At 35.4% G+C, this 14,891-nt stretch overlaps 1 non-coding gene and 1 pseudogene across 1 annotated transcript; one reads left to right on the plus strand and one right to left on the minus strand.

Moving 5' to 3' along the window:
* Window positions 1-412: 412 nt before the first annotated feature.
* On the minus strand, window positions 413-13,778 carry LOC111907917 (DNA polymerase delta catalytic subunit-like; annotated as a pseudogene).
* Window positions 4,374-4,476, plus strand: LOC111907946 (U6 spliceosomal RNA). Its single transcript, XR_002855715.1, has one exon. It is a non-coding gene; the product is annotated as a U6 spliceosomal RNA (small nuclear RNA).
* Window positions 13,779-14,891: the final 1,113 nt, after the last annotated feature.

A 14,891-nucleotide genomic window follows, 5' to 3' on the forward strand; every position in this document is an offset into this window, starting at 1 on the left:
ACTGAATGGGTAAGTCGCCAATCCCTAAAACGGACTATGTAATGCTTTGTAATATACTTTATCTAGTGGGTTACCGGCGGTCATTTTACTAGTTATAATCTACCGGTGTGTGATTTCTGTTGAAGCATATACTCGGGGGGTGGGTGCAGGGCGGACGATTTTAAAATGGACTCCCCATTCATTAGATAGAGAAGAAGACCAAGATTTCATGATCCGCTGCCGAACTTATTCTAAGGGACCTCGGATGGAATCGGTATTATCGTCGATTATGAAGATTGAAGCTGGAATTGAGGAGTGAAGACGAAATGTCGTTCCCTAATTCCTACTTTCGTTCACATGATTTTTTCTTCTTTCTTTTTCTTTTTTTATTTGAAGTTGTATTGGGCTACGTTTGGTAAAAATATTCTGGTAGTTCACTAAAAATATTTAGGGTAGGTCCCCAATTTTAATTATATATACCTTATTATAAAAACTAAAAAAAATACCCACCAAAGACACACTTACCCTCGCCACCGTCCTTGTACCATAACAAAATGCATGTACATAAACTAAATCTATATGTTAGATTGATACGCAAGATATGGAATGAATTCCAAGGGCAGGCATAATGGTAATTTTAGGCAACAAGAGAAGAATATTAGAAGTTCCATCCTTCAAATTGGACTTTGGCTTCTGCCATGTCTCTTTGCGCTTTCTTCCTTCGGTAGAATATGGGGCAATCCCGGCTACACAAACAAACACATAACGATTAAACAGGAATGAATGACATATGACAACACTGTGTCCTCTATTGATATTTTTTGGAATTTTTTTTTTCATTATTCAAAAGTAAACATATAAATATATATAATTAAATTATCCTTCTGTTTTTAGGTGGAAATACATTATACATAATAGAATTCAAATGCGTTTTTTTTGAGAAATATTGTTTAAAACTCTTTAGGTACAAAAATATATGGGCACCTTTTGCATAAAACATCTTGATGAAGAGATCCTTGGCATTCCTGGCACTGTGTCCACAGCTTCCCAAACAGCTCCTCTAACTCAGATACTACAATTAAGGCAGATAAGAAAATAGTTAAATCTGTTTGTTTTAACTTTATGTCACCAATTTGAAAAAAAAAACAACTTGCATACCCTTTGCTACTGTTTTGCAATGAAGTTCAGCTTCCTTTTCCTTTTCCTTTTCCTTACAATCCGAGCAATTGTGTTTGATCTTTGTTCCTAAAAAAAGAAAAAGAATAAGGCACTCTTTATTTATTTTTCCTATTTGGATAAATGAGTCTTCCTTCGTAAAATACTTCATTATGCCACTATTTGATGGAGTAGAAATGGAAATAGTTTTAGTGTGGTTTTCATGAAAAAGTTCTCTTCTAAAACGGGTTTAAAAATCCTCAATAATGGCTGCAAAATAAACTACTTAGCACAACAGGTAGAACCAAATCTGAATATAAGTTTTTAAAAAGCATGCTTAAAAATGAACAAACCTCTTGTATGTAATTTATAAGGTAGTATTGATCAGTATCAATTGGTATACTATAACACATAAATCAGATCCTCTGACGTGTCATATGTTTGTTTTTTCGCAAAATTAGTAGTTCAATTTATAAATGGTACACAAAAGGGTATATATGTCAAAGGATAAAAAATGTGTTCAGATTTACCATGACACCTTTGGAAGCTTTCATAAAGACATATGGTACTCGATCACCTACATTTGGAGCAGTCGCTGCATCTCTGTAAATATGACAAGCCAAAAGTTTACCCCAAAGTTAATGTCGTAAAGATAAAAAAACAAAAAAAAAAAAAAAATGAAAGGATAATTAATGCTATACTTGGGTAGGTTTTTTGAAGTATAATATCATCAAAAAAAAAAATGCTGTAATATAAAGAAATGAAAGTAGAAACCTTTCGCATTCAAGCTCAACATGTGCAGCTTTAACTTTATAATCCTCTCGTGTTTTTGTCAATGTCTTAACTAACTAAAGTAGTTTAAAAAAGGCACATTTAGTTTTACCTTCCAGTAAACCCTAAAAAAAAATTCTTACCTTGGTAATAATCAAAAGAGATAAATCCATGCGATTCATTTTTAAATCCGAAATAGTATTCTTCACAAACTGAACAGCTGTAGGTATGTCTCTGTTTATTAATATTTTAGAGGCACTCAGTTACCAGGTTTTTAACAGACAGACAATTGTCCCTTCTAACAGTTTCAATACCTGACAATAGAACTCAAAGGTCATAAAACATATTTAAAAAAATAAATTAATTAATTAAATTCCTTTATTCCTTCCATGGGTTGGGAGTGGTCACACTCAATCCACCGATAAAGTTTTGCTATTTCTGCTTCACGTCAGCTTTACTATCAACCCACAGCTTCACCACCAACCATTAGATATTAGAAATGGTTACCACTCCACAAATATATATTTGTATTTTTTATTTTTTTAACATTATATTAAATAAAAAACAAAATAAAACCATAATTAAAATAAAAAACACACACTACATTAAAATTAAAAACACATTACATTAATATAAAAGACACAAATTAAAATACTAAAATTTAAAAAAAAACATAAAAAAATTAAAATCCTAAATTACTTAAAACCATAAATATTAGAACCTAAATTCTATATTTCTCCCGGACTTGTTGGATTCTAAAAAACGTCGCAAGATTTTCCGGGTCAATATCCGATTGGGGCTTTGTGTTTATGATTTGAAGATCAGTAAGAGTTATTTTTTGGCGATGAGCTATCTTCGTTGTTTCGTATTTTTTTTTCTAGAAATACTAGAGCTTTATCTATGGATGCCGCAAATCCTTCTTTGCTAGTTGTCGGTGCTTTTCCGCTTGAAGATGTTCCCTTTGTCGCTTTATCCCTTCCCGATGGTCGACGAAGTCGAACGTCCGGTGGACCCTCCCCCTCGGCGGCATATTGAAGTCATCGTTGAGGTCGAGTCCAAAACCCACGTCCAACTCGGATGTATTCGTACGTCGCAGTTGCTAAAAAGTTGAAATCGTTGCTATCACTTCTATGTATATTTTTAAATTTGTCAAATATAGCATTGAATTTGGTGCAAGCCACTCGCAAAACACACCTTTTTGCGTTGATCGAGTCGTATGTCCGCTCCATTTTCTTTCCTAATAACGCATGAAAGTGGTCTAAAATACGACACCAAAAACTTTGACCCGTTTGCAAGTTGCCAACATCCCCGTCTTGCGATCTGAAAATTCAAGTTTTCGCTAAAGCTTCCTCCTCGTCTTCGTTCCATGCAGTAGTTCTTTTTTTTTTGGATCTCTTGTTTTTTTTGCCTTTAACGAGTTGGTTGTGTTGTTTCTTGGACCCGTTCGTCGTCGTCGTCATTGTCGAGGTTTATAGGTTGAGATTGAGATAATAAGACTTGAGATGGTTGAAATTTTTGAGGTATAAAAGATTAATGTTGTTGAAATTGTTGAGAAGATTGTTGTTGAAAGGCTTAGAATTGGGGTTGATTAAATTGTTATGGTTGTTGTTGGTAGAAGTTTGGGGGATATGAAGTGGTGAATAAAGTTTGTTGATGGATTGGAGAGGTTAACAATTGCATATAGCTAACATTTGTATTTGGAGTTTTTGGGGTGTCTTAATTTGAATCCATATAGAGAGAAAAAAATATATAAGAGAGATGAGTGTTTTTTGTAGAAGGTATGTAGAGAGTGTTTTTTTGAAGTGTAAAATGTAAATAGAATAGTGGGTAATTTATGGGTGAAGTTGATTGTGTTTAAAATTTAAAAAATATATATATATATTTCTTAAACGGCCACAAGAGCCGCATATATGACCTGACATTTCAGCATTATCTTTCTTTTAAAACATCAATTATAAAATAAAAATAAAAATAAGAAAAGTATTTAGTTTTAGTAATTACCTCAACGTTATGTTCATAGCCCCCTAGTGTTGTAAATTTATCTTCGACTAGTCTCTTTGTTTCTTCGATCATCTGTCGACCTGAAATAAAACTTAGGGATAATGACTTAGGAGGGTAATCAGGTTTCCAGTTTGTCCGTATTAGGTTACTAAGGTTTTTTTTTTGTGCATATTAGACCAATATGGTTGTTATTACCTTTTAGAAATAGTCATTTTACCGGTTTTAACCGGTAAAAATGACTATTTGTAAACGGTAATAACTACCATATTGGTCTCATACGCACAAAAAAACCCTTAATGGCCTAATACGGACAAACCGGACACCTAATTACCCTCCTAAGTCATTAACCCTAATTTTAAAGACATTGAGAATATATGACCATCAACAGTAAACTAGTTCGTATAGAACTCGCGTCGTCCCATATAACCTGCTACTCCTCTATATGGCGAAGCTCTTCATCTATAGTCATCCCTTTGGGGACATCCGATAAAATTGGAACGATACAGAGAAGATTAGCATGGCCCGTGCGCAAGGATGACACACATAAATCGAGAAATGGTCCAAAAAAATTTTAAACTCTTCGTCGTCTTCTCTGGAACCCTAATTCCATTTTCAAATGCTAATAGAGTTCAATCGCAATTCTTACATTTCGATAGTTCATCTACTGAAGTCATGATCAAACAACATGTGGATTCCATGGTCAGATTGATCTTCTTGTTGATGTCTTCAATCGTTTGTGGCAAGTAAGGGTGATCTTTCTTTTTATAAAGTCTCCTTTAAGTTTTTTACTTTTCCTGTCATTAAGTTTCATGTTTTATAAACTTCCGTTTATGTGTTGTATATAGTCTGTATGTGTTTGTTTATGTGTTGATTTTTGATTAATTTTGGAACTTCAATTTCTTAGTTCATGGTGTGGTTTTGTTTTTTATAAAATAATTGATAATAGGCATCCTCTGCAAGTCCTTGTTAGTTTTACATTTCCATTCGTTATCAAATGTAGACATTGATGGGAGGTATCAAAGTGAGATTGTTTTTGTACATATGGATGTGTTCACGTAAACATTTAAATGACAAAAAAGAAGTTATTGATAAAATTTTGCATATTTATGTAATGAAGATCATCAATCATATGAGTTTTTGGACTTAGAAGTTCTGGAAGGGTTGTGAGATAAGTTTAAATGGAAGCAACTATTTTCAGTCAAACAGGTCAGTCACATTGATTAGTAAGCATGTAATATAAATAATTATGGTTAATGACTTAGGAGGGTAATTAGATTTCCAGTTTGTTCATATTATGTCACTAAGGTTTTTTTGTGCGTATTAGACCAATTACCGTTTAGAAATAGTCCTTTTTACCGGTTTTAACCAGTAAAATGATTATTTTTAAACGGTAATAACAACCATATTGGTCTAATACGCACAAAAAAAAACTGTGACCTAATACGGACAAACTGAAAATCTTATTACCCTCCTAAGTCATTATCCCTAAAACTTACAAAATCAGGAGGTGTCATTTCCATAATTAAATAATCATATTAACATACTAGGTTAATACCCGTGGAAACCACAGTTGAGAAAAACAACACTATTGATAAATTTAAATTGTAATGACTAATAAAAAATTTGTAAAAATTTATTAATTTATAAAAAATAGAAGTTTTGTATGTAAGCTTATAATGATTAGTTAAAATTAATATATACATTGTTATGAATATCTGCTACGTTCTGTATGTGTACATATTTGATAAAATCATGATTTTGTACAATGTAATATAAATATGAATGAAGTGAAAAAAACACAATCAATCATGAAAATGATATTGTCATATGATGAGGGATTTATATATTTCAAAATTCGAATAGATTTCCAAAAAAAGAAGACAAAATTAAAGGAAGTTTGTGCATTCCTAATTTATTGCCTAAATTATAGGATTTTAATTAATAAGAATGAAGGGTAAAATAGTAATTTAATTTTCATTAGAGAGGATTGGACGCGATGTCATATGACAAAATTTAATTCTTTTATTAAAATAGGGAGAGGAGATACTTTTATGGATGATAATATTAATAAATATATTATTACCATAGCTAGTAACGCTAGAAGAAATTTCTAAACATGGTAACTGGCCAAAGGTAGCTCCTGTAAATCCATACATTGAATTTGCACTTATCTGAAAAATATCACGTAATAAAATAAGCATATGTTATTTTAGCAAAAAAGAATTAGGAAAATGAAAAACTTTTTGTTGTGTTACCTTCAAAGCCAGCTGGCGACCATCCAATACACCTTTCATTAGGGGATCCTTTTCTTCCTGACCCAACAAACTCATTATTTACCCAAATAATTATAACATTGCACTTCAATTTTTTTGCATTATACATTAAAAAATCTAGAGATTATAGGAGGAGTAATAATTGCTTTGTATTTAGATGACTTTGCTGTAATTAGAAATATTTTTCAATATGCCATGTTGTAATAGAAAAAAATAAAAATAAATAGTAGAATGCTATAATAACAAATAAATGGAAGTACATTGCTATTTTTTGCAGTTATCTCGTTAAGAAATAACATACTTTTAAATCTGCTTTAGCTCTTCTACGGGCAACCAACAGTTCTTTAAGAATCTCCAGAAGTATGCCCTGAAAATATTTAGAAAATTATAATCACTTGTCATAAATGTTTTTTATAGTGTAAAATATAACATGTCATCAAGTCAGTAACAACCTTCTGTAAATCTGACTTCTCAAACGTTTCACTAGATGGAGTTTTATTGACACATTTTGGTGGAAGGTTGAAGCTTCTATGCATCTTCAGAAGTTACCTTAACAACAAAAAAACAACAAATCTAAATTAACAACATTAAACCATCTTAATGAGATTAAATGACCATTATACCCTTACATTTCAAAAAACAAATTTCAACAATATGTATCAATACTAGAAGGGTTGGGAGGAGGAAAAAAGGAAAAATAGGTAAAGGTTTAATATCATAATACATTAAGTCAAGTGTTTTTACTTAACCGCTTAAGTAAAAAAAGAAACATAACTTGAACATTATATATTTAATCAAAATGTAAAAATTTCTTACTAAAGTGCAGTAGCATAAGTTATATGCCATCATGATTGATGGATATAAGGATGTAAAATCCAATGTTGCATTTGGCTTCTCAAAGAATCCTGCCCTGGCTTCCAAAACCTATACAGAAAACATTACTTCTATGTAAAACATTTATAATAAATATTTAAATCTAGAATGTGAATATAGTGAAAAAGAATATACTCACAGTTGCACCTTCGTATGTTCCTTGTTCAGATCCTGCTTGACTCACATTAGGAAGCACTAGATTTTTCTGTTTTGCTTTCCTTAAAAGTTGAAAAAGTACCTACAAACATTCAATTAAATTTCAAAAACTAATGCTTCCATATAATAATAAATACAAATTCCATTTTTTTTTTTATAAAAGATGACCTTTAATACTCTGTCCTCTAGATAGAAGAAATTATAGGGGAATGCTAGTGACTCGGGCCATCTCCACATAGTTGTATATGTACATCAACTTGTCTAACAGTCGTTGAGGGAGATAAGCATCATGTATAAATATTCCACTTTCTTCAACTTGTATTATAAAAATATATAGCAACATACTTTCATTTTTTCCTATCATTTTAGTGTACTTACAATTTCTTTTTTATTAAAGCATTGTACTCTTAAAAAGGATCCATTTATAGCATTGTAGTTTCAATTTTTTTCTTGTAAGGACATTCTACTTTGAAAATCTTCCCAATTATAGTTATGAGAATTGTTTTTTATTTGGATAACATTTATGCAATTACGTAGATTTTTCGAAGTACAATGTTATAATAGGAAGAAATGAAAGTAAACTATAATAAAAAAATCAATGATTGTATGTTAATCATTACGAATGTAAAATAATGATAGAGTGATAGAGTTATACCTTAAGACAGTATAGAGTTAGCCTACGTCTTGTCTCGAGTTACCATTTTGAAGGCCAAATATAATTGAATGATGAACATTCTCTTTCTGCAAATCAATCACCATATTGTCAAAACATTAAAATAGATGTATAATATATAAGGAAAGAAATATAACACAGATAAAGAGAAACACAGATAGTTCAATCCACATCAAGAGAAAAGCATGATAAAAAAAAGATACATGAAAAATATTCGTTGTCAATTGTTGGATCAGGCCCCTGTAAAGATCAAAAGTAGTATACCCAAATAAAGAAAAACACAGAATTGCAGGAAAAGATTCCCAGTTTTCTCCTTCTTATTTCTGATAATCAAAACAAAGACTTACAGGCTTTAAATAGCAAAACAAAACAAAGTAACTGCAAAGCTAAAACTGAATAAACGTGTGCTCCTAACTAGGTGGCAACTAAGCCACTTATTCCTATTGACAAGGTCAATTGAAGACCAAGTCAGAATTACTTTTTCTTCCACATACTTCCCCTTAATTCTGAACTTTGTCCTCGAGCCTTATAACTCCCAAAAGGTCTCTCATCTCTAAGAACTTGAGTCTTGGCAAAGCTTTTGTCAAGGGATCTGCTCTTTGTTCCTCACCACTGATGTGTTTCACATCAATTTGCTTCCTTTTAATACAACCCCGTATGAAATGAAACTTAGTGTCAATGTGTTTGCTCCTCCCATGAAAAACAGGATTCTGCATAAGAGCTATGGCTGACTTGTTGTCTACATACATCCTGACACTTTCTTCCTTCCAGCTAGTTAGCTCCTTCAGCAAACTTCTTAACTAGAGTGCTTGGCATGCTGTTGCGGTTGTAGCCATGAATTCTGCTTCACACGAAGACAAGGCTACAGTTTGTTGTTTCTGGGATGACCATGTTATTGGATTCCTAGAAAAATAAAACACCATCCCTGTTGTGCCTTTTCTGCCATCAACATCCATTCCATAGCTGCTATCACTGAATCCAATCAACTTTCTGTCTCCACCCTTCTTGTATACTAGACCATAGTTGATTGTCCCTTTTAGGTACCTTAGAATGTGTTTAACTGCCTTGAGGTGGCTCTCCTTAGGTGACTCCATGTACCTGCTTACTACTCCAATTGAGTAGCTCAAATCCGGTCTTGAGTGAATGAGGTAACGGAGGCTGCCAATCAGGCGTCGGTAATCAATGGCATTGACTAGCACTCCATCTTCATCTTTTGTTAGAGCAAGCCTTGGTTCCATTGGGTATTTTGATGGGTTACAATCTCTCATGCCTGCTATTTGTAATATCTTCTTAGCATACCCGGTTTGGCTGATTGTGATACCTCCATGCCCTTGTTGGACTTCTATCCCCAGGTAATAGGATAGACTTCCCATATCACTCATGTCCAAATTCTTTAGCAACCGCCTTTTGAATTCAACCACCAGCTCCTCACTTGTACCTGTCACGATTAGGTCGTCTACATAAACACCCACAATCAAGGTGTTATTTGATTTCTGGAGCTTGTATACGGCATATTCCTGTGGGCACCTTTGGAATCCCATCTCTTTCAAGATCTTGTCAAGCCGATCATTCCAAGCTCTTGGTGCTTGTCGCAAGCCATAGAGCGCCTTGTTAAGCTTGTAGACCATGTTTTCTTTTCCAGCAATGACAAAACCTATTGGTTGAGTAACATACACCTCTTCCTGTAGAATTCCATTCAAACACGCAGATTTCACATCCAAGTGATGAACTTTCCACCCTTCACTTGCTGCCAATGCCAGTACCAAGCGAATTGTCTCCAGACGAGCCACCGGTGCAAAAGCCTCATCAAAGTCTACACCCTTTTGCTGTACATATCCCTTTGCGACGATTCTGGCTTTGTGTTTTGTTACTTCCCTTCTGCGTTCTTTTTCAACTTGAATACCCACTTCAGCCCTATCGCCTTTTGCCCTTTAGGGAGATGAGTCAATTTCCATGTATTGTTGTTTTCAACTGATTCCAGTTCTTGTTTCATCGCATTTCTCCATTCTTTGTCACCTGAAGCTTCTTCATACGTGGTAGGTTCTTCACCTGCGTACATTAGCATCTCTGCATCATCTTCCATCTCCTGGGTTTCGTTATAAATGTCTGTTAAGGCCCTAAATCCTTGAACAAGGGTATCGTCATACGTGGACCTGTCTACGTCTTCTTCTGATGCTAGACTCGTGGAATCTCCTGGACTTATTGGGACTTCGTTCACAGGAGGTGAATGATATGTTGGTGTTGTGGATGACTGATACCCATGCGGTGGCGAACTAGGGCTTCCAATTTCTCCTAATGTTGGATCGAGTTCCTCCATCGTATCTTGGGCTATTCCTTCACTAGGGAACCTGACCCAAGAATTACTTAGTATTGGGCCTTCACAGAGGACTTTAGCCCAATCCCATTTCCTTTTCTCTTCAAATACGACATCTCTTGATACATATATTCTATTTCGTTTAGGGCAATACAACCAGAACGCCTTACTTCCTACCTCGTTTCCCAAATACACCATTTGTTCACTTCTATCTCCCAACTTTGTGAGTTTATTCGTTGGTATCTTTACGTGAGCTACACAACCGAACACTCTAAAGTGCTCCAACGTTGGCTTCATCTCCTGTAGAGCTTCATATGGAGTCATGTCTTTTACTCCTCTTGTTGGGACTCGGTTTAAAATCTGCACGGCGTGGCGAACGACTTCTCTCCACAGTATTTCTGGGACATCCATGGCTTTCAGCAAGGACCTGGTGGTTTCAAGAAGTGTACGGTTCTGGCGTTCTACCACCCCGTTCTGTTGAGGGGAATAGGGTGCAGTCAATTGCCTCTTGATTCCTTCCCGATTGCAGAACTCAGTGAGTTCATTTGACATAAATTCACCTCCTCGATCTATGCGCAACACTTTTAATTTGTATTTCCCTTCACCTTCTACTCGATTCTTGAACTTCTTGAAGGCAGTGAAAGCTTCACTTTTGTCTTTGATCATCGACACCCACATGTATCTACTGTAGTCATCTACCATGAGAAGGAAGTACCGGTTGCCAGCTAGTGTTTGGGGCGTTATAGGACCGCACAAATCTGCATGAATCAGTTCAAGTGGAGAGCTTGCACGCCACTGTGCTACTTTCGGGAACGGATATCGGGTCTGTTTGGAAACTAAACATCCCTCACAAATCTGTGTGGGATGCTGAATTCTTGGCACTCCCCACACCATATCCTTTACCACCATAGACTCGATCACACGGAAGTTTACGTGACCCAATCTTGCATGCCACAGCCATGCTGTATCATCTAGGCTTGCACTAAGGAACACAGGTTGTGTTGTATGTAGGACAATCTTGTACAACCTGTTCTTTGAACATTGTACCTTCATTATCAACCTGTTGCTAGCATCATGAACCCTTAAGAATTCATGAAGCATCTCGATCTTGTATCCCACTTCTGTCATCTGTCGTAGGCTAAGTATATTACTTTGTAAAGCTGGGATGTAATATACCTCAGAGATGACTTGTTGCTCTCCATTTTTGCATTCCAACAGAATTGTACCCCTTCCTTTGATCTGAAATTTAGACCCGTCCCCAAAACGCACCTGCCCTGTTACTCTTTCATCAAGTTCTGCAAAGTACTCACGCACCCCTATCATGTGGTTACTGGCCCCATTATCCAAGTACCATGTATCCTTCTCATTTTCTTTTGTTGCTGGGAACACTTTGTCTTCATTAAGCGGTACCCAGTTATCTGTATCTTCACCCCAGACAGTTAATAAAGGAGCATGTTCTTCTTCATGTACCTGTGTGAGATTGACATCAACCTCCTTCCTCTTAGGATTGGGGCATTCCGATGCATAGTGTCCAAACACATCACAGTTGAAGCACTTTATGTGACTCTTGTCTCTTCCCTTTACTTGACCATTGTCTCGAGATTGTTGGTGATTACCCCGACCACCTCTACCCCTTGAGCCTCCTCTTCCTCCACGATGGCCTCCTCGACCTCCCCTCTCGCTGTGAGATGAGCCACGGCCTCTTCCTGCTGAGTTGGTGGAGTTTTTGTTTGACTTTTGACCCATTTGCCCCTCTGATCGGGTGAGCAGCAGACCAGCTTCAGCATTAGTGGTTTCGGTGCGACTTCTCAACCGATCCTCATACACTTTGAGTCTTCCTATAGCTTCTTCAAATGGCATGGTATCCAAATCTGAATATTGTTCAATGGAGGCTACAAGTTGTAGATACTTTTCTGGGACAGAATCAAGCAACTTCCTCACCAAAGTGTTGTCTTCTATTGTTGCACCAAGACTGATGTATTTTGAGTTAATACCACTCAACTTTCCCGCGAATTCATCTATGGTCTCTCCTTCTTTCATCCTCAGTGCATTAAACTCACTCTTGAGTGAGTGCAATCTTGCCTTTTGCACTCAATCTGCACCCAGGTACTGAATTTTCAAAGATTCCCACACTTCTTTTGCAGTTTTCTTCTTGGCCACCTGCATGAGAATATTCTCTGGTATTGCTTGGAAAATGTAGGCCCGTGCCATCTTATTCTTCTTCTCGTCAACAGTCACTCCGACATTTGGTTCTATGGATTCCCAAACACCTTGAGCATCCATGATAGCCTCCATCTTGATTGCCCACGTGGTATAGTTTGTTGAAGTCAACAATGGACATTGGAACGACACACCACCGTTATCTCTTGGTACCTGTTGACTGGAACGTGTCATGTTGTCGTGTCTTATGTATTTGGGCATAAATAAGAAAGCTCTGATACCAAGTGTTGGATCAGGCCCCTGTAAAGATCAAAAGTAGTATACCCAAATAAAGAAAAACACAGAATTGCAGGAAAAGATTCCCAGTTTTCTCCTTCTTATTTCTGATAATCAAAACAAAGACTTACAGGCTTTAAATAGCAAAACAAAACAAAGTAACTGCAAAGCTAAAACTGAATAAACGTGTGCTCCTAACTAGGTGGCAACTAAGCCACTTATTCCTATTGACAAGGTCAATTGAAGACCAATTCAGAATTAATTTTTCTTCCACGTCAATAGCCAAGACAATGCATATTGATATTCATGTTTCCTTTTTCTCTTTTGATGTCTTTATTTTGTTTATTTGTTGTTATAGATTATAATAACGACTTAAATGCAAGAAATAGGAATGTAATTTCATTTACTTGTGTGTTATAGAATTCTACTTTTATTTCTTTCTATTACAACATTGTACTTTCAACTTTTTTTCGCTTATTAAGGTGTTGTACTTTGAAAAAAAAGATACCCAATTACAGCATTTTACACATTCAGTTTTTATCTTATTAGGACATAATACCTTTAAATGTTTATCCTACTATAGCAATAGCGCTTTGTATTTTAATCATATTGTTATAACTATAACAAGGTAGATTTTTCAAAATACAATGTTGTAATAATAATAAATGAAAGTAGAATGCTATGATAAACAAACGAATTGAAGTGTATTATTATTTCTTGCATTTAACCCAATATTTAACGAATCATAACATAGAAAGAATCCCTGCTCATTAAGAAAGTGTGCTGAAATAGAATTCAGTGAATATGAGCTTCGTTTATAATCTCTTTGCATAGCCTGCAGAAAATAAGACAAGGAATCAGAACTTATAGTTACCCTATATAATATATATCAACTTATATGTTAATATGTTCAATATATTTTTCATAAGGAAATCACCTGAAGTAAATCAAACTTAACTCTCCCTTGCAAAGTAACTTCTTTACTTTCCCTTGTACCTATTGTCTACAATGCAAAATCAATATTGGAAAAATTCGTTCAAAAACTTTCTACCAAAAGATTAGATTCAACGAAACAAATTGATCAAACTTCAAAAACGCAACGCACGATTCAAACATTCTGTCATACGAAATTCTCTTTGTAACTCATCTCTTCAAAAACTCATCTTCTTCATACGTTTTCTGTTCTTATCTTCAACAATGGCGACTACATCATCACCAACCACAGACGAAGTTGTTAGCGTTCCGATTATGAAAATCCAGGGTTCAAACTACCAAGTGGAATCTGATTTGTCAAAATATCTGGAGGAACTCCAAATGCTGGTGGTTGCTTTACAGAATTCAGTTCTGTCTAAAGCAATGTTCGATTCTTTTGCTGTTCCAATGTCTTTCTTTAACCCAGGTTACATCAACAATTGATTCTCCAACATTTCAATCGATTATGGATCAACCATTCACCACCATATTCTCAACTCAATCAACTGATCCACCTCATCCATCCCCACCTATTGATGAAACCATGGTTGATGATGAAACCGATAACGAAGGCTTTGAAGGAACGTTCGAAGCTCTTCATTTTGATCAAGCCGAAGAAGATTTCCCTGACCACATGTTGATGACCATGAAGCAGTTCAAGATTTTGAATTCGAAATTGAATTCTATCTTGCAATCCCAAGCAGATGTGGGCAATGGTGGAGTTACAAGAATGGAAGTTGATTCCTTACTGAAGCTGATGGAAGAAAGGGTGATTTCGAAGGCATCAGGGTTAATTCGTGATTCGGAGAGTCGAGTTCTTGAGTAGGTTGATCAGAATGATATTTCTACAGAGAATCGAATCAATTCTCTGAGATCTGATTTTGTGACGGAGGTGAAGGATCTAAAGATTGTTACGAAGGAGCGTCATGTGATCTTCGTACAGGAAGTCAAGAAAGTACGAGAAGATGTCAACTTACAGATCAGAGAACTTCGTGAAGACATGCAGAAGGAAGTTCAGACTGCTCAGCAAGATTATGTTTTAGCAAATGAGAAAATTGACATTATTTGTGATGCTGTTGTCAAATGTGTCAAAATGTTTGAGTAGATAAATCCACAACTGATAAATATTTCTGCCAAAGAAGAACAAAGCTTTGGAGAATTGGTAAGGTTGCTGAAAGAATTACAAGACTTGTCTTCAAAGAGTGTTTCTTCGATTATTTCTCAAGAATTTCTGTCTCCAAAATTTTCTCAATTCGAAGCCATCTTACACAAGAATTTGGCTCCATTA

This window comes from Lactuca sativa, chromosome 4, assembly GCF_002870075.4.
Source record: "Lactuca sativa cultivar Salinas chromosome 4, Lsat_Salinas_v11, whole genome shotgun sequence".
Lineage (NCBI taxonomy): Eukaryota > Viridiplantae > Streptophyta > Magnoliopsida > Asterales > Asteraceae > Lactuca > Lactuca sativa.